This window comes from Lissotriton helveticus, chromosome 10 (genome assembly GCF_964261635.1).
Source record: "Lissotriton helveticus chromosome 10, aLisHel1.1, whole genome shotgun sequence".
Taxonomy (NCBI): domain Eukaryota; kingdom Metazoa; phylum Chordata; class Amphibia; order Caudata; family Salamandridae; genus Lissotriton; species Lissotriton helveticus.
In genome coordinates this window covers 58,459,006-58,479,948 of record NC_136071.1, presented here as the reverse complement: position 1 = coordinate 58,479,948, position 20,943 = coordinate 58,459,006, and the positions used below count along the sequence as shown (strand labels likewise).

The window sequence follows — 20,943 nt, the reverse complement described above, 5'->3', positions numbered from 1 at the left end:
CATGTCCAGTCAAGTATACAAGCCTCGAGTCACAAAATGAAATATAAACGCATCCTTTCATGACACCAAAAATCGAAATAGCCTACACAGAGTTTCACCTCCATTGGTATTGGTCACCTGGCATCATCCCCTTTCGTGTCCGAAACATCATCTGTCCAGCCATGGTGAGTACTGCCATCCTTCATGGAGTATTTGAGCACCTTAACAGCCAATAACAAGCAAGAGTTTCAAACGATTGAATACCACCCCTACTTTCTACCTCGTAATCAAATCACTCTTGTCATAAGAGAAGAAGATCCAATAGGCTCCTTTGTAGTAAATTCACATTTAAAACCTATTTAGTTCCCTCTCAGGTCCGCTCTTTGTAGACCAATCACAGTTTTTATTTATTTATTTATTTATTTAATGCATTTTTATAAAGCGCAGACTTTACCCGAAGGTGTCAAAGCACTGTACAATAGAAAGAGTTACGTTACATGAGAGAACTGTTACAAAAATGGAATAAACACAAATAGCAGGCCATAGAATCAAAACAACGCAGGCAAAAGGAATACAATATCAAACACAACAAGCACAGAATGTACAAACAAAAGTATAAATATATATGACAAATTTACAATGACTAAAGAAATTCCTGGCGAAAAATAGCAGGCCATAGAATCAAAACAACGCAGGCAAAAAGGAACACAATATCAAACATAACAAGAACAGAATGTACAAACAAAAATATAAGTATACTAGCTTACCCGTCGCGCTTTGCTGCAATCTCAGAAGAAAGGAAATTTAAGGAAACTTGTTATGATAACATTCAATTTACATTGTGTCATTTTTATTGAAACTTATTCATTTTAATATGGAAAACATTTCAAAGTGTCGTTTTAATTCTGTTTATTTATTCGTGTGCTTGTGAATACACAATATTTTTTGTTTTTCCGTCTGGTGCGTACACGATTAAATCAGAAGGTTTTCCGATGCGTGAGCTGGCCACATACAGTTGTCCATGTGAGAAACACGGATTCTCCAAATCTAGTCCACACACTTGCAGCGATTGTCCTTGTGCTTTGTTGATGGTTATTGCAGAAGCGAGTTGCACCGGAAACTGTAAACGTTTGAATTCAAATGGCATATCTGTTGGGATCATTGGAATACGTGGCAACAGTACATCTTCGCCCTTGAATCTCCCATTTATAATTGTAGCTTCGATGACATTGTTACTCATCATTTTCACCGAAAGTCTTGTACCGTTGCATAGTCGTGGTGGATTGATGTTTCAGAGAAGAATGATAGGCACGCCAATTTTTAATGTTAAAATGTTAGGGGGTCTGATATTTACCAAATTGTTATGCCAGAAACCTTTGCGGGAGTGTCCTCAACAACTTCCTAAAGTTTCATGGCGATCGGATGAATGGTGTAGTAATGCATATAAGACAAACAGACAGACATACATTTGTTTTTATATATATAGATATGACAAATTTACAATGACTAAAGAACTTCCTGGCGGGGTCTGAGAAGGAAGGAATTAGTTCTGAAAGTGTCTTTGGAATATAAGAGATTTGAGGTCCGCTTTGAAGATCTGGATGGAGGGGATGGCACGGAGCAAAGGAGGAAGCGAGTTCCAGATTCTCACCGCATTACCTGAGGGTGATTGTGCCATCAATTTTTCCCTTTTGAAGGAGGGGGCTCGAGCAGGAACTTTTCCGCATTCCGAGAAGGTACTCTTGAGCCTCCAGACAATGTTTTTTGTCAGAAACAAAAAGCCAATCACTGCTTTCCATAAAATACTCATTTGCCGTGCGCCTCACAGATAATATATGATATTGTTTGTTGGTACGGAAATCAATCCCACCTTTAAAAATAGACATAATGTCTAACATAATTCACACACTAGCGTACTAATCCCCGTATTCAGAAACAAGCCTTAACGTCAGGCACGTCTGACCAGCAAAACGAAACAGCCAAAGCACTCATATAGTGCTCCCTCTCTAGTCCGCTCGCAGTGTGATCCAATAGAATAGCACCTCCACGCAATATACGAAAGCAAGCGGCCAAGCACGAGTGCTTTGGCTGTTTTGTTTTGCTGGTACTCTGCAGGGCGCCCTGTCCACCGGAGCTGGAGATGTGGAGGATCTGACCATTTGTGCAAATTGAGCAATTTATGGCCACAACTCGCTGGCGTGAGAGGAGCTGTGTCACCCTGGGTGACTTAAATCCATTGGGCTGGTTTGTCACCCTGCAGGAGGCGACAGAGACCTTTGGGCTGGGCAGAGGCCAATTCCTTCAGTATGTCAAGATAGCGACCACTGCACGAGAAACATGTCTGAGGTTCCCCGATACTCATGAACCTACTCAACCGCTTATTGCACCCCTGACCCTGGCAGAAGGTTGGAGGCTTATTACTCACATGTACCACACCTTGCGAGAAGGTAGGCTCAGGCCCCCCTCTAAGTTTGATGGGACCTGGCAATTGGTTTGTGAGTTCCCTATCATGGCTGAAGAATGGGTTAGGTTACATGGTGGAGTGAGGGAAGTCCTTACCTACGCACGGGTTAAGCTCACTCAGTATAATGTAGTGCATCCCACATACCTCTTACCTAAATGCCTGCATGCAATATACCCCTCTAGGAACGCAGGATGAACACATTGCGGGTACAAAGCAGCAGACTTCTTTCATGTTGTCTAATGTTGTCTATAGATTATTTGTTACTGCAAGGGTGCCCTGGGGCACTTACATAACTCCATGGGGTGGGCGATACCTAGGGGACAGGAACAGTGCTTGCAGGGTTTGGTACCTGCTGGGGAAATTAGAAAGCTTAGCAGGAAATTTACACTCCTTGGACTGGCTCTTGGCAAACAATCAATCAGGGGTTTGTAAAGCGCGCTACTCACCCGTGAGGGTCTCAAGGCGCTGAAAGGTGTGGCTGATGTAGGTTATAGACCAGGTATAGTTCTTCTGAACTATAGTAGTGTTTAGGTGGCATATATGTGAGCGTGAACCCTGACATCTATGGCTGGAGACAGCATGGGGGTTAAACAACTGGGGCTAATCTGTGTTGTCTGGTATACTATGACATGTGAATACGGAAAGAGCAGATCACGAGGGTGGTGGGTCATGTAATTTGGTTTTTGGTTCACTATATTGTATATCAAGTATTTTATAAGGCATAAAGGGCCCGATTCACAGAACTAACTTAAGACAAAATCCTAAACTTACTACCATTTTCGTAATCTCAGAAGGCATTTACTCATTTTGGTTTTCACAGAAGGCACTTACTCATCAATCAATCAATAAGTGCCTTCTGTGAATACCAAAATGAGTAAGTGCCCTCTGTGAATAACAAAATGGTAGTAAGTTTAGGATTTTATCTTAAGATAGGTCTGTGAATCGGGCCCTTAGTGTTGTACATTATGGGGGCAATTGTTCTGGAAACCCGGACACTGGTCATCCTAGGAAGGGATATGTTGCTACACTGGTCATCCTAGGAAGGGATATGTTGCTAGATATGGCAGTAATGGGTGGTGACACTGAGCACTCTCCAGATTTGTATACTACTTAAATGCCCCTCAATTTGTTTTTTAAAACACTCTTAAATACAATGAAGCATGTTGGCATCTCCCTGCCTAGATCTCCTATCCCACACTCCACAGACAGATGCAATGCCATCAACCTCTTTTTTAGTGAAAAAAACTGAATATCCTACACCACACCAATGACATCAAACCAACAGATATCACAATCCATTGGATTTGAACTCTTAATCAGGTTTGGGGTGTAAAATGTTCTAGAAACATTTTTATATTGGGCTAGTCTACTGTTTTGGTTGCGCAATACTGTACAGCTGATCTGCACGATTCTTTTGCAGTTAGACAGCTCTAGAATGAAACTCTTATCATGTACAAGACACTAGGAGGGTGCAGGCATGTTAGACATTTTTTGCTTGGATATTAAGATCTTAGTAATCTTTAAAGTAGATAAAAATATTCTCTAAGAATCTGGTTGAAAAAGTAAAAGAACACCACCCCTAAATCTCTCTTCCACATCATAATGTCTGCATGGAACATTGAGATTAAACTGTGTTTACCTTTGTCTCTAAACAAGCCTAGTCATATTCTGATCATCAACAACTTCTTAGAATGTATTTTTTTATCAAGGCCTTATTTCATATAGCAATCTGAGATGGAAGAAGCAGAGAGAAGTGAATACTTTGACCTAATATGTTTCAAGAGACAAGCCTTGTCATTCTGGGAATAGGTGCCCATAAGAGGAGTCCAGAAAATTAATCCCCAAAAATCTCATTATTGACTATGATCAACGCTTTGATGTTTTCTGCATTTAGCTGTAATCAGCCATCGCCCATCCAATCTCTGACCTCCATCTTCCTTCTGAAATCTGAGAAGATGAACATGTCATTATCATTTGAGGAAACCATGAGCCCAAATACTGCATGGGGCAGCTGGAGATAAATCTTTAAACACATTATATGGTACTGGAGAGATGGCAACACCCTGCAGCACCTGAATTAAATTTCGAGATGGCCATCTACCCATTTGGTAAGAAATGCTTTGGAACTAGTCAGTCAGTAATGAGTGAAACCAACCAATGGCAATGATCATTAGACAAATGCTTTGGAGTCAACTGAGCATTTTAGAGATATCAACATTTTCAAATCTCACTGATATGCAAAAACATGTTGATATCTCTAAAATGCTCAGTTGACTCCAAAGCATTTGTCTAATGGTCGTTACCATTGGTTGGTTTCACTCATTACTGACTGACTAGTTCCAAAGTATTTCTTACCAAATTTTACAAATGTAAAATCAGTAAAGTTTCAGTACCAGGCTGTACAGAAATATGAGGCCTCACTAGAGTCTCCACAATTTATGGGTCATTGCATTGCAGTATTTTCTGAGAGTGAAAAAATGAATGGGTGACAACCATGGAGAACTAGATGATACTTTGAAGATTTTTAGAGAAGGGAGTCACATTTCTCCTTCCATTGCCTCATGTGCAATCCTGTAACCAGAGATACTTTGTAGAGATGGGTAAAGTCGAGTGGTAAACTCTAGCTCGCGTAGATAGCTCACTGAGAACCTTCACATGGCAGGGGCTAAATGTGAAGCCTTTCTTTAAACTGGGTTTTAAACTGCATCAGGTCAGGCGTGGGGGCATTGCAGGAGAAGCCATGTCTGTAAATGCAGCAAAAGATATTGCTGGTGGTGATGGAACATAGGGAAAATGTGCTCAAGAAAGAAATTCTCTGTTGCCTCAACCAACTCAATTCAACCACAACTAGTGTTGAAGTACCTGTGAGGGTAAAAGTACTTTAAATATGTTTCTAAATGTTTTGTAAGCACCTGATGGACCGGTTGCAAAGTAGTTATTTCCTTTGTCTATACAATCGGTTCTGCTGCCATGCCACAGTATGGTAAATAATGGCATAAAATAAATTTTTAGGCCATGCCTCATATCTTTAACTAGCTCTTGGGGCATATTTAAAAGGGAATGGTGGAGTGTGGAGTAAAGCTCAAAATGCTAATGCTACACTCCCCTATTCCGAAAACGCTGGGATGAGCCATATTTACAAAGATGCAGCACATCCCTGCTTTTTTCCCAGCGCTGACGTTAAATTAAGCTGCCTAGCGCCAATGCAGGCACCCTTGTATCATAGCGCAAGAGAGCCTGCATTGAGGGAATGATTGTTTATGGGGAGGAACGTGTCCCTTCCTCCACATAAACAATCACAAATGGCGAGTTGAAACTTCTATATGTGCTGCAGTTTGCAGCACACATAGAAGCTGCAAATCGTCTTTTTTTAATGATTGTTTAGGTGCCGGAAGAGACACTTTCCTGCACATACACAATCATTCATACTGCTTTCCTGTTTTTATGTGTGCTCCACAATGCAGCACACATAGAAGCAGCAATAACGAGGGCCAATAAAGCATTTCTCCTCATTTTGCAATGTTAAGACCAGGTTTTCCCTTGCCTCAATTTTGGCACTGCCTCCTGTTTCCGCCACCCTTGTAAATTTGGGACAGCATGAAAATTAATGGTTGTTGGGGCAAAATGCCCACCGCAACACTCATTACCCACTCCTTTCATTCTAAGAATAGTATTTAATAGTGCCTTATTTACAAGGCGGCATTACTCCACCTTGTAAATAAGGCGAAGTGCCTACCACCACATGGATGTCGTTCAAAGTGATGTTCCTGTGGCAATAGGGGCTTGTAAATATGCCCCCTTGGTCTTAAGCAGCAATATTTTGTATTCTAGTCACAAAACAGAGCTTCTCACATCATGTATAAAGAGTTTAAAGTCCTAAAGTGTGACTTTATGTGATGCTCACGCCTAACAAGAAAGAGTAAGATGCCTGTAAACTTTAAAAGAGCGCTCTAAGTAAATAGAACTGTATAAGCACATACTAAAAGTGTTGACCTGGTAGTTAGTTAAAACGTTTGCAGCATAGATGCTGGTTGTATCTTGTTTCCATAAAAACATAAACAAGCAATCATAATGAGACATGAACAGTCAGTCAAAATGTGTACTGCAGTGTGAAGTTAGATTCTAAAGAAAAATGCCTGCCAAGTGACCCCAAGTCAAAAATGGCACCATCTGCCAACCCTGGGGGCATATTTAGAAGGGCATAGTGCCAACGGAGCATCATTTGTTTTGATGCTCTTGTGGCGATGTGCCCTACTCCATATTTACAAGGCAGTGCTAAGCCACTTTGCGTGGATTTGGTAAATGTGACTCTCCTCGCCACAGTTTTCTGCAGCATTGGGGCATGCAATGGTTGTTGTTGTGGGCTTTCCGACGCAACAGCCATTGCTTTTTGACACTGCCTCAAATTTACAATGATCTGTAAATCTGAGGCCGTGCCAAAAACTAGTGCCTTTGAAAAGGAAGCCTTAATGTGGTGCAATGAGGAGAAATGCTTTTGTTTTTGCTTTTTCTATGTGTGCTGCATTTTGCAGCAAACACAGACTGAGCAAAAAAACATTAAATATTGTTCTTGTGCAGGAATGTTACCCTTCCTGCACAAACGCAATCATCTCTGCAATGCAGGCACCCCTGCACCATGGTGCAAGGTTGCATGCACTGGCACTAGGCAGCTTTTTTATCGCTGGCGGCGCAGGGGAGAGCACAGGGGTGTGCCATATTCTTGTCAATATGGTGCATCCCTGCATTTTTTTAAATGACAAAGCTCGGCGCAGCTAACTTGCTTGCAAGCCCGCGCTGTGCCATTTCATTGTAAATATCCCCCACGGTATTCTAACCAGCACATTTTGCATGCATGGATTTTTGGGTCCATTTTTTTTAAATATTAAAAGTACAGGAATTAAATATGATTTTGATATTTAAAAAAAGAGGTTGTAAATCTGAGCCATTTTGCAACTGTGCACGGATTATGAGATCACTACAGAAAAAGCAGTGCTATGCTGCCAATGATTGTAACAACACAATTACTAACCATTGCAATCCAGTGGTTACAAATGAAACTATTTCGAGCAAACCTAAAAGCTAAAAGAATGGTTTGGGCGATAGGTAATAGTAATGTTTAATGTATATTGAATAAATAATTAACTGTTGTTCTGGTCATCTATAAATTAGGCTGACAGCGCCACCCTGTGGCAGACGGTAACAAGCATGGTGTTGACAATTAAGTGCAAGTGCAGAGGACAGGAAAACACCGGCTCAAATTGAGAACTGGAAAAGAGCCTCAAAACTCAATTGCCTTGCTGTCACCACAGCCTTAAGGACCAGCACTCATCATGTTTTCCTCACTGGCAGGCTTCGCAGAATATTCAGGACTTGCTGAAGAAGCCTCAATAGCTCTCTCCAGGCCTGCAGTGAAAATGAAGATAGGGAAAAATCTGCATTGATGGGAAACTGATGTCGATGAAATGCATCTCTTTGTGTTCACTCAGTCACCCAGCGATTCAGGTGATTTCAGTGGAGCAGATTTTATTATTAAAGAATTAACCGCATCAGCAGATAACCTGAGACATACCGATACGGAACTGCAGAGTGCATAGGAAATATCTAGGGTTAAATAGGTCCAATTTACCATTTTATGGGAACATTTTCTTTTTAGAGATAGGTCTAATTTCTGACATTAAAGCATCTGTAGCCGCCAGTTTTTCTATATATACTTACTTTTTTTTTTTACCGACTTTCGATTACTAAAACAGTGTTTTTCATAAGGAAATAAACAGTAATGTCTCTGACACTCTGGACGTTTTTCTCACAGTGCACCTTGGAGGAGAATCTACCTAGAGCCTGCTTGAAAGAAAGGAAAGCAGACGAGAGGTTTAATAAAAAAAATTGTAAGATAGGCCAGTGTTTTAAAATGATCTTTTTGAATGTAGCGCTAGACACACATTTATGGTAACAACGATTTTAATGACAGAATAGCACTATACGTCAGATACATCGACGACCTTTTTATAATTTGGAAAGACACAAAGGATTCTCTATATGAGGCATTGAACTCACTGAATAACAAAGACGAAAGGATCCAACTCACTTGGCAAATAAGCGAAACCACACTTTCATTTTTGGATGTAAACATCAAAATCATTGACCATGGATTCTCGACAGACCTACACCGCATGTCTACGGACCGCAATAACACCCTACACTACACAAGCTTTCACCAGGGATCACTGAAAAAACACCTCCCATATTCACAAATGCTACGGGTCAAACGTATTGTGTCTGATGAAGACACATTCAAACAAAGAATAAAAGAAATGCACGACCGATTTACAGAAAGAGGATACCCTGAAACTGTCCTTGAGGATGCCATCAAACGAACGGAAACAATCAACAGACAAGAAGCCCTAACAAAAATCACCACATCTAAAGATCAACGTATGGTACTAGTATCAAAATTCTCCACATCTAGCGCTACATTCAAAAAGATCATTTTAAAACACTGCCTATCTTACAAATGGAGCCAGACTTCAAGGACATTTTCAAAATGCAACCTTTATTCGCCTACACACGTAGCAATAACATCAAGGAAATATTACAAAAGAAAACAGTAACAGTCAAAGAAAATAAAGGAACCCGTCCATGCATGAACTGCAACAACTGTAATTGTATCATCAGAGGCAACAGCATCACGCATCCAATGAAAGGCCAAACCATCAGACTTAACGTCAACGCCACTTGTGACACCACTAATTTAATCTATGCCATCAAATGCCCTTGCGGAAAACTTTATGTCGGTAAGACAGAAAGGAAAATTAAAGTGCACATCAATGAACACAAGTCAAACATTCGCACCGAAACGAGAAATCCAATGTGGCTATGCACTTTATTGAATTGAAACACAACATCGCCCAACTAAAGTTCATTGTTTTAGAAACTATCGTTCAAAGTGAAGTAAGAGGCAATCGTAAATTTCTCTTACAACGAGAAAGGGAATGGATATATCGTCTTCAAACAATGAAACCATCCGGATTAAATGATCATTTAGAATTCAATTGTTACTTGTAAATATGATATTTGTATTGCTCTAATAATGCGCCCTTCTGTATAGTTGTTTTGCCTTACCCTTTACCTGTTTTACCTTTTCGGTTTCACCCTGGCCTTTAGCCCATCATTTATTTTTAGTCTTACCCACCGAGCACATTCACTCGTCAAACAGTATATTCCTCACTTTAGTCCGTCTTTTATTTTTAGCTGAATTCATGGTCACATGGTAAACATCTCACGATACATTTTCACGTAACTCCGCCCCGCTAACATAGCGTCAGCACCTACTAACTACAGCGCTCATGCTAACAAGTACAACGGCAGCACCTACTAACTACAGCGTTTCATGCTAACAAGTAAGGCTTTTCACTATTGTATTTTGATACATGCCAACGACCCGTCCTGTTACGAGCGTGGCATTAACATCACTTTTTAGTTTTGTAGATTGCAACCACGCCACATGAACTACAGCGATTCGTAAGTTATAACTCACTTTCACCCCTACCCGATCTGTGTTTTAACACTCCCGATAGATTTAGTCACACGATGTAACCCACTGTTAACACGTTTTTTCTCACATCCCGGCTTGGTGATATCTGGGTCTCCTTACCTATGTTTTTCCTATCATAAACACGCTTGGTACCACACTAACCCCATTTGATTAATTTTCATTGACTGATAGTTTATCATATCTTCTTCGTCTTTCATTTCTCCTTGACAAAGGGCTAGCACAGCCCGAAATGCATTGGAGTGTTATCATTTGGAACTTCACATGATACGATTTGTGAAACGTGATAATCAAGTGATATGCCTTTAATATCACACAAACTTTGCAAAAGAAACTGAAAAATAAGAAAAAATAAAACAAAGAAACTCTACATAAGTTTGGAGTCTGTTTTTGAACCCCAGGGAGTGCCTCTACAACAGGGATGCACTTGCATTCCTAGCGTGCACTACTCATTATCACACCAGCAATGCGTCACTTTTGTGCCTACAGATACGTCAGAAATACTGACGTATCTGTAACTCCTTGCGACATGATGCGTCATATTATAAATATGACGCATCAAACATGACGCAAGGAGTGCGCAATGAAAAGTGACGCATCGCTGTTTTCACGCAGCGATGCGTCACTTTTCATAAATGAGGCCCCAAATGTCCATAATCTGGAAGAGAGGACAAAGGCTAAGGAAATTAAAATGCCAACGAGGAGTTTAATGTATTAACTCTTCGAGCACATGGTCATCCCTCAAAAATGTCAAAAGACAAGACGCCTAGGGAGGTGGCTCAGGAGCGACTCAATCTACTCTACAGAAGGTGTGCCTGGTGAGTGGAACTGTTTGTACCAATGAAGGTATCAAAGCAATCAGTGAAGACAGAAGGACAGATGGACAGACACTGAGGGCCAGGGTAGAGCTACAGAATAAAAGGGGTGTGTGGTGTTAGCATCAGTCAAATAAGTGCCATGTATTCTTACCTTTCAACTGTATCTTCGCATCCATCCCTTTAAAAATACATCTAGGCAGATGAATGCCAGTTACTGACATCTGACATCTGTCCAAGAGCCAACCACCACCTTAGGTACAGATGTCTCTCTTGATTTTTAGATGACGCGGATACCAATGTAACTGGGGGTCTTCACTGAGGAGAAGCAGAAAGTGAGTAGTTTGTAAAAGACCCCCTTCTGCCTGAAATATTTCCTCCAAAACTCTTCTTTTTTTGTGTACTGTGCGCAAAAAAGTACTTGTAAACAAAAAAGAAATATTTTAAAGTCTGTACTTTTCAATTCTATAATTCAGAAAGAGGTCCTCTTTGGATGAAATAAATGTGAACTCAGCTGTGATGGATATAACACCTGCAGTCTTCCTTCGTGTTGCTCTTACATAGCTGTGAGAGTTACCTATAAAGTCCTCTGGTGCTGAATTACAACCTGATGCATGTTCTGGGCAGTGCAGGAGGCCATAACCTAGGAAGGAAGGATCCCTTAAATGTGTAAAGCTCCAGAACACTGGTCCAGCAGGGACACACATGGGCAGCACTGGGGAGATGACTCCACCATTGCTAAGCCAGAGCCTGCCCTTCGGTGAGGAGGGATTTTCCCACCTGGCTGAGTTCGGATAGGCTGGACTCTAGGGCATTGAAGCAAGCACTGATTGTCTTCTATACTTTTTAAAATATTAATGTGCACATTGTTGCACGAGTGAATCTCCTCTCTAAATTTGATTAACTTTTATAACGTTAAAACTTTGACATGCACCTGGTGTTATAGTAGTGTTGATGAATTTCTAAAGATCTTAGGTAGAAGCTGTACTATTTTCCAAAATATTCATGTTGGGCAGAGAGTGCCCCACCTGAAATAAAGCTAGGTTATTTTTCTGATAAGAAAGATTATAACTCATTTTTTGTATGTCTGCAAGGAATTAAAAAAGGGCAGAGATCTCAGCAGCAAAAAACACCACTCAAGTGGTGAGAAGTGGTTGTTGAAAGGTGGGGTATACCTTTGAAATTTGAGAATACTTCCATGTGTGGGCATTCTCAAACTCCTCTTGGACAGTTTCCTACATTGGTCGTGGACAAAGATTTCCTCCAGCACAGGACTGTAATAACTCATCTTGCAGGGTGAGAAGAGTAATATATCACACCCATATTTGCTAGGGGTGTAGGTGAAAGGTCTCCTTCTCTGGTAAAAATATCTTCCATAAGGAGAAAAAAACAGATCCTGCATTTTTACAGGTCATCCTATACCTCCTGGGAGGGTTTTAGGTAAAGTCACCCAGCCTTACCCGGAGTATGCCCAGAAATCTGTCCAGGTACAACTTTAGATGTCCAGGGGCGCTCCTTGAATGTTGGTGCAAAGCAGCAAGGTGGGAACGTACATGTAGGTGGTGGTGCAGAAGTCCACCTGTACTTTTCCTACTTCTTTGTTCCACCACCCCTCCAAAACACAGAGCCTGCTGCTGAGCCAGGGCAGCAAGGATCGTGATATGTAATGTATGTGTCCCCATCCTCAGAGACAATGAATGAGTCGTGATTCACACTTTAATTCTTTGCTTCAATTCATAAGAAGGCTCTCCAGTGCACTATACTGTTGCCACTCAGCGACAGTGTTTTCAAGTACAGAGAGAAAAATTCCAGTGCTTCAAATAAAGTTCAGGTTATAAATCAACAAGGAAACCCAATTATATTGGTCAGGGATCTTGAATATAGGTATATTACAAAAACAGTGGTCCCTCACAGGACGTATAAGGGAGAGGCAATAAATATAGACTAACACTGAGATCTATCTTGCATTGTCCAGCCGGCCAAAATATTCTAATATTTAGTGAATAAAGACAGAACATCATCAGGGCATTGAATACAGGCTTCTGAACGCTCATGACGCATCCTTTAACTTTGAGCACAGAGGCTCGATTCTCTCCACCCGGGCTGACACTCTGACGGGTGTATGACGTTACAACGCATACTTTTACCATGCATACCTTTACAACGCGGTTTTTACCATGCATACCATTACAACGCATAGCGCTTAGAGGTGCTGGATAGTGGTAAGTATAATTTTCTATTCCAACTCCAGTCCCCGTGGACACTAGGGAAGGTGTTGGATAGAAAATTAAACTTATTCCCTACCCTAGAGCGCCCCCCAGAGCAATGCGTTGTAATGGTTTGCGTGGTAATGCGTGCGTTGTAATGGTAGTGCGTTGTAAATATTTTGTTGTAAACGTTGCATACCCACTCGGACACCTCATCGGAATTACTCTCCACGGAGCATTGGATCATTCATTGGCATCTATCTCAGGCATGAAATTCAATGTCCTGATGATGATCCCATTAATCCAGTTTGGGACCAAAACGTCGTTGACTCTCTTTACACCCTGACGCAATCATATGTAACATTGTAATGTGCAGTGGTGTATTTCGTCATTTATGCTTGACAATTTGTTTATTCTCCTTTCAAGCATTGAACTATGCCTGAATTCCTTTCCTTTTTGTGTTCTTAATTGTTACAGAGTTTGTGCTCCCACTTTATTGTTCTGTCTTTATTCACTAAATATTAAAATATTCGTGTCCGGCTAGATAATGCAATATAGATCTCCTTGTTAGTCAATATTTACTGCCTCTCCCTTATCCTTCCTATAAGAGAGCAAATAAAGTTCAGGTCAAAATACAAATTTATCTCTTGGAATACTCCACATCTATTGAAATAGCGAAACATTCCCATCATTTGGAGCCAATTTGGTGCCAAAGTTAGGTTGTGTGTCCCCTGCGTAGCTATTTTACCCCATGCTAATGGGGTTCTGTAACCAATATCATTATCCCAGTGGATACATTTCCACACTTTCTGAATACTTTTTTTTTCTTGACTAGACAGCACCCTGAAGATTTAGCTGACTTATTCTTTGAAGGCTGTCTCCAGGCAAACAAGTACAGTAAGAGGAGGGAGAAGGATGAACTGAAAGACTAGATCGGCCTCCAGGGACGTTACATGACAGTAGGAACCCAAATTACTGGGTTCAGAGACCTAGCTTGTGTTGTGGTCACTGATCAAAGTTTGTTAGTAATGACCAATAACAAAGAAAAATTTCTTTCTAGTGTCCCCTCACTCTCCGGGGTTTCCCCACGGTGACATGCTTCACCACTGGGGCCATCCCAGTTCTCTACGAAAAGGGGCGTGCTACGACTCACAAACTGCGTAGGAGCACTTGGTTGTGAAGGACTATGTGTGGTGCAAGTGAAAAATGGTGGAGTGGGTGTAAGTGATTTAAAAATACCGTGCTAGTGGGCCTCAACAATTTTATTTGCTCCTAGGTTGGTATGCTAAAACGGGGTGTGACACTGTATTTTAACCTGTAATGAGGATTAAATCAGGGTTAGGTCGACATGTTTCAAGCTCCCCAAGCTTTTCTTCAGGACCATACAGGTACCAGCCCTATATTTGCCACTCCTATAAGCCCCTAAATTGGGGTATGAGTATTAAATAAATAAACAACATGTAACGCTGTTCAATCTAAAACATGCGTATCATACATACGTTTGTACTGTTTTGCTGTCTCTGTAAAAATAATGACACATGTTTAGTGGCAGATCCCCCCCCCCCCTTTTTTTAATAATAAAAGAGTGTGGGTTACACATTTTACCTTCATGCCGCATGCCACAGGATATGGTGTTTAATTTGCCCCATATTGATGCGTGCAGGCTCTCAGGTCCAGTGCGTAAATCATAAAATGGTGTAAAACGTGATTGTGAATTCACACATATAAACAACACAGGACTTAATGTGACTATGGACGATTGACACACAAAACATAGATCTTGTTACGAGAGAAAAACTGCATATTTACATGTTTTAATGCCTAATAGCACTTCATGGTCTGTAGTAGGGGGCAGGATCACCTTATGGAAACATTGTTCCTTGACGGTGAAACCGCACCAAAATACCTATTCGTTACCCCTCCGGACCACATCTTGATGCAGGGTCGGCGGGGGATGGTTTTAACCATTGGCATTTCTGGGTCTGCTATTCAAGTGCTAGACTGTGCGTTGTTCGCGGCCATCTTGGGGGTATGTAATTTCCGTGTACAATAAAGATGTTCAAAGAAATAGTAGCATGTTTTTGTACTCATTGCTTTAAAATTATTTTCGAGCGATATACAACCCAGGAACATAGTCTAGGCTCTCTTGGCAGAAAAGATGACATTTACAGGTCATCAAAATCGTGATTGTTTATGTAAATGTAAATGTAGTTGAGCTTATATAGCGCACAGCTACCCGCAGTGGGTTTCCCGGCGCTTGCTTAGGGAACCCTTCCTGGTATTCCCCTGTGAGATAGCAGGGTATCCACAAGGTGAAAGTCAGGCATCCTGCCGCGAGGGGCCATTGTGGAGATTAAGCAAGCTATTGCCCAGAGTCGCAGAGTGTGAACCTGTGAGTTGAGGAGGCACCGGGGCGAGATTTATCAAGTCCGTGGAATTTTTAGCCCTAAACCCCGCCGAGGCGGGGAATTGAACCCTGGTCCAGGACCGATCTCAGCTTCCGGGTCTGCTGCCTCTAACCCCTGAGCCACACTTCTCCACAACGCTATTCCGTATTTCTTGATTTAAAAAGGGTGATAGTTTGTTGTCTAATTTGTGCAGAGAGGGAGCTCCCCTGAGAGGTTTATTTTTGGTATTTGAAAAGAGTGAAAAGAACAAAACCAAGATTCAGGGCATATTGTTAGTGTGTCTGATTAGAGGAGTCACTGTTAGCGCGGCCATCTTGGAGTTTGTTTGGCCCTTATTGAGAGATGCGAGGAAATTAATGGGTTACCACGTAACATACCGCTAAATATGTTAACATTGTTTTCATCCACTACATCACCATACGGGTTCTTTCCCGCTTAGGTATCAGATCTAATTTTTAATACTGTATATTGTCAAAACACGTGTTCACATAGTTTGACACTTATGGGATTCTTATATCAATTCATGAATCCTGTTCTGTATAAACGTTTGATTCAAACTCAACTGTTTGTATTTTAGAGCGATTGAGCTTCGCCATTACTTATTGTCAGATAGAAGCAGTCAGATGCTTACATGAAATCCTAATGAGGTCCTGAATCAATTGTACCATACTACTTCGGTTAGTTGCTGAATGCACCCCAAGGGATGTCGTCGTTGGAACCCCTATCAAAATATGCAGATGCATTTTTAAGACCACTGGTGCAAGGGACTAACACCTACCTTAAGGATACTAAAGATGTTCTCTGCCTTTTGAAGGAACAAAACTTTGACCCCACATTAAGCATTCTCATTAGTCTGGATGTGGAGAGTCTATACACAAGCCTTCCACATCATGAAACCCTAGAAATACTCGAAGAAGTTCTTTTCGATGGAGACTTGAAATACTACACTCCCCGACATATGGTGATGGAGTGTTGCCACCTGGCCCCCACAGAATTTTTTTTTCGCTTTGAGGAGACACTATACCGACAACAACACGGGACCAGCATGGGCAGCACATTCGCGCCGAGCATAGCTGGATTATATGTCCATCATTTAGAGAAGAAGAAAATCCTGAACAACAACAACCCATATAGGCACCATATAAAATTATGGAAGCGCTATATAGACAATGTTCTCCTGTTCTGGCAAGGAACGGAAGAGGAAGCTGAAAAATTCTTCACCTGGCTCAATGAGCAAGATAGATTCCTAAAGTTTACCAATTCCATGAGCAGAACACATCTGGTGTTCTTAGATTTGAACATTTGGGCGGACTCAGGTACACTGATCACGACAACACATTTCAAAGAAACTGCCTGAAACTGTCTACTGACTTATGACAGCTTCCATCCGCGACATCTGAAACAAAACCTCCCCTTTGGTCAATTTTTACGGTTGCGAAGGAACTGTAGTAACAAGCATGACTACCTCGCACAAGCAGAAGACCTAAACAAGAAATTACAAATCAGGAAATACCCCCAAAAAACTGGTAAAGGATGCAAAAAAGAGAGCAAGCAATAATGACAGGGACGCTTTGCTAGAACCCAAGTTGAGGACCTCAACTGAAAACAAAAGAACCATTTGCATCACGACTTTCAATCAAGTATCTGACAATGTAACAAAAATAGTAAAGAAGCATTGGCCAATGATCAATAGCGGTGGACTAAACATACCGATGCCCATGTTCAGTCATCACCGGGGAAAGAACCTCAGAGATTATCTAGTACATACCCGACCTCCACCCACTGTTTCCACTCTAAGGCGACAACCACTACCAACTGGACACTATCCTTGCAATAAATGTAGCGTTTGCCATTTGACCACTATGACAAAATCTGTCGTTTTCAATAACAACACCAGATGGGAGTTACGGAATTTCTCAAATTGCAATACATGCGGGGTGATCTACTTGATAACCTGTGTTTGCAACCTACACTATGTAGGTATGACAACCAGGAAGGTCAGTACCCGCATAGTGGAACACAGGAGCAACATCCGCTGTAAACGTGCCTCCACCCGCATGACAAACCATTTTATTGAGAAAAACCATACACCAAATGACCTCACGTGGGTAGTTTTAGAATGCGTCAAAAACAAAGAAAACCTTGAGAGGGTACTGCATGAACGAGAACAAAGATGGGTCTTCAAATTGCGTACTGACACACAGGGACTCAACAACGACATCCCTTGGGGTGCATTCAGCAACTAACCGAAGTGGTATGGTTCAATTGATTCAGGACCTCATAAGGATTTCATGTAAGCATCTGACTGCTTCTATCTGACAATAAATAATGGCGAAGCTCAATCTCTCTAAAATACAAAAAGTTGAGTTTGAATCAAACGTTTATACAGAACAGGATTAATGAATTGATATAAGAATTCCACAAGAGTCAAACTAAGTGAACACGTGTTTTGACAATATACAGTATTAAAAATTAGATCTGATACCTAAGCGGGAAAGAACCCGTATGATGATGTAGTGGATAAAAACAATGTTAACCTATTAAGCGGTATGTTACGTGGTAACCCATTAATTTCCTCGCATCTCTCAATAAGGGCCAAACAAACTCCAAGATGGCCGCGCTAACAGTGATTCCTCTAATCAGACACGCTAACAATATGCCCTGAATATTGGTTTTGTTCTTTTCACTCTTTTCAAATACCAAAAATAAACCTCTCAGGGGAGCTCCCTCTCTGCACAAATTAGACAACAAACTATCACCCTTTTTAAATCAAGAAATACGGAATAGCGTTATAAACAATCACGATTTTGATGACCTGTAAATGTCATCTTTTCTGCCAAGAGAGCCTAGACTATGTTCCTGGGTTGTATATCGCTCGAAAATAATTTTAAAGCAATGAGTACAAAAACATGCTACTATTTCTTTGAACATCTTTATTGTACACGGAAATTACATACCCCCAAGATGGCCACGAACAACGCGCAGTCTAGCGCTTGAATTGCAGACCCTGAAATGCCAATGGTTAAAACCATCCCCCGCCGGCCCTGCATCAAGATGCGGTCCGGAGGGATAACAAATAGGTATTTTGGTGCGGTTTCACCGCCAAGGAACAATGTTTCCATAAGGTGATCCTTCCCCCTACTAGAGAACATGAAGTGCTATTAGGCATTAAAACATGTAAATATGCAGTTTTTCTCTCGTAACAAGATCTATGTTTTGTGTGTCAATCGTCCATAGTCACATTAAGTCCTGTGTTGTTTATATGTGTGAAATCACAATCACGTTTTACACCATTTTATGAATTACGCACTGGACCGGAGAGCCTGTACGCACCAATATGGGGCAAATTAAACACCATATCCTGTGGCATGCGGCATGAAGGTAAAATGTGTAAACCTCACTCTTTTATTATTAAAAAAAAGGGGGGGGGTTTGCCACTAACCATGTGTCATTATTTTTACAGAGACAGCAAAACAGTACAAACGTATGTATGATACGCATGTTTTAGATTGAACAGCGTTACCTGTTGCTTATTTATTTAATACTCATACCCCAATTTAGGGGCTTATAGGAGTGGCAAATATAGGGCTGGTCCCTGTATGGTCCTGAAGAAAAGCTTGGGGAGCTTGAAACATGTCGACCGAACACTGATTTAATCCTTATTACAGGTTAAAATACAGTGTCACACCCCGTTTTAGCATACCAACCTAGGAGCAAATAAAATTGTTGAGGCCCACTAGCATGGTATTTTTAAATCACTTACACCCACTCCACCATTTTTCACTTGCACCACACATAGTCCTTCTCAACCAAGTGCTCCTACGTAGTTCGTGAGTCGTAGCACGCCCCTTTTCGTAGAGAACTGGGATGGCCCCAATGATGAAGCATGTCACCGTGGGGATACCCCGGTGAGTGAGGGGACACTAGAAATACATTTTTCTTTCTTATTGGTCATTACTGACAAACTTTGATCAGTGACCACAACACAAGCTAGGCCGCTGAACATTGTAATTTGGGTTCCTACTGTCATGTCTCCAGGCAAAGACAGTATAGCACTATTAGATGTTTCCGATATAAGGTCCACCAATAGGACCAGGAAAATCAGGAAAGAGCTCCGGTGGAGTGATCAATGATGGTTCGTGACCCTCTACCAACCAGAAGGTTAACAAGGGCTGCATCAAACTGTATTCAGAAGTGAGATATACAATCCATCTTAAAAATCTGTATCATCTGCATTATGCATCACAATCTACATTCTATTTAAGATCTTTTAAGGAATACAGAATTCAGGTCTACTATGGAAATAGAATTTAACCATCTTTTCCAGAAAGGGCATTTGACTCCTTGAATCTTACACAGATTATTTACACTTGTTTCTGACCCTATTCTAAATGTGTTAGTTTTTTCACCTTTTGTCACACCTTTTCCCTGGACCATAAAGTTGTAGGGACCACTAGGTGACATCAAATCAAAGTTGAGCATGTTTACACTTACCTCCATATACTGAGCAGTGGATTTGATCTGGAAAGTTATGCGCTAAACACTCTTCTGGGTAGCTTGGTCAAGCAGTCAAGACACAGCTCATTGGAATTAAGCCAGTTTTGGTGTAATAGTGAGAGCATATGACAATTTTTCATTGAAAAGAAGTACAACTATACTGAACCTATTAGAATTAACATACTGAGAAGAATTGTGGAAACATCCAGTCTCCAGCCCCAGTGGTTCAATAGATATAGTTAATTACAATTTTTAGGCAGGGTTCCCATTTTAAGGCTCAAGTACCCGGAGCAGCTAATCTTCACTTGGTTGTTACGGCTGTTGCTCTATATCTATGTTAAGGAGATCTGCGGTGGTCTTCTGTGTGCACAAGGCTATCTCCTCTTCTTGCCTTTAGCTGCCTGTTAGGTCTCATCTTGAGCAGAATGTCCGGGCAATGTTGTAAACAGTAGTCCCAGTCTTCAAAGGACAGGTTTTCCTGTAATTCACATATAAATTTTAAACATAAAAAATTGAACTCCACTTAAAAAGTTACCTCTGCGACATTAAGGCATCTCTGTTTACACATTGCTATATAACCTTCCTATTTTGGGAAACACTGTGGATTCACCCAGAAAGTGGACCACGTTTTTGAATGGAATTGTATTTATCAGGTACAAAGTTACTAAAGTAATGTATTCTGACCTTCAGAACAATAAAATATTATTGTATGCCCAGTGACAACATTGAATGGCTATCTGTGTGGTGAATCATCTCCACACATAGTAGCGCAGCATGTGAAAAATGTAATGATGAACACATTTGTTGTGTCCAAATTTCTGCACAGTTTTATTGTATACAAATGTAGCATTCAAAAAACATTATTAAATGATCAACAAAAATGATCACATTTGTAATCATTGCACATGTGCAACTATATATGTATGTATGTATTTAATGCTTATTAAGCGCAGCTGTCACCCAAAGGGTATCCTGGCGCTGAGATATATAGAAATCACATTAACAAGTGTGTTGGAGCTCAGCA

General features: G+C 41.0%; 1 protein-coding gene across 1 annotated transcript in view; it reads right to left on the bottom strand.

Moving 5' to 3' along the window:
• The window catches only part of LOC144783879 (olfactory receptor 5F1-like), a 103,147-nt gene that overhangs the window by 40,985 nt on the left and 41,219 nt on the right, over positions 1 to 20,943 (bottom strand). The window lies entirely within an intron of this gene.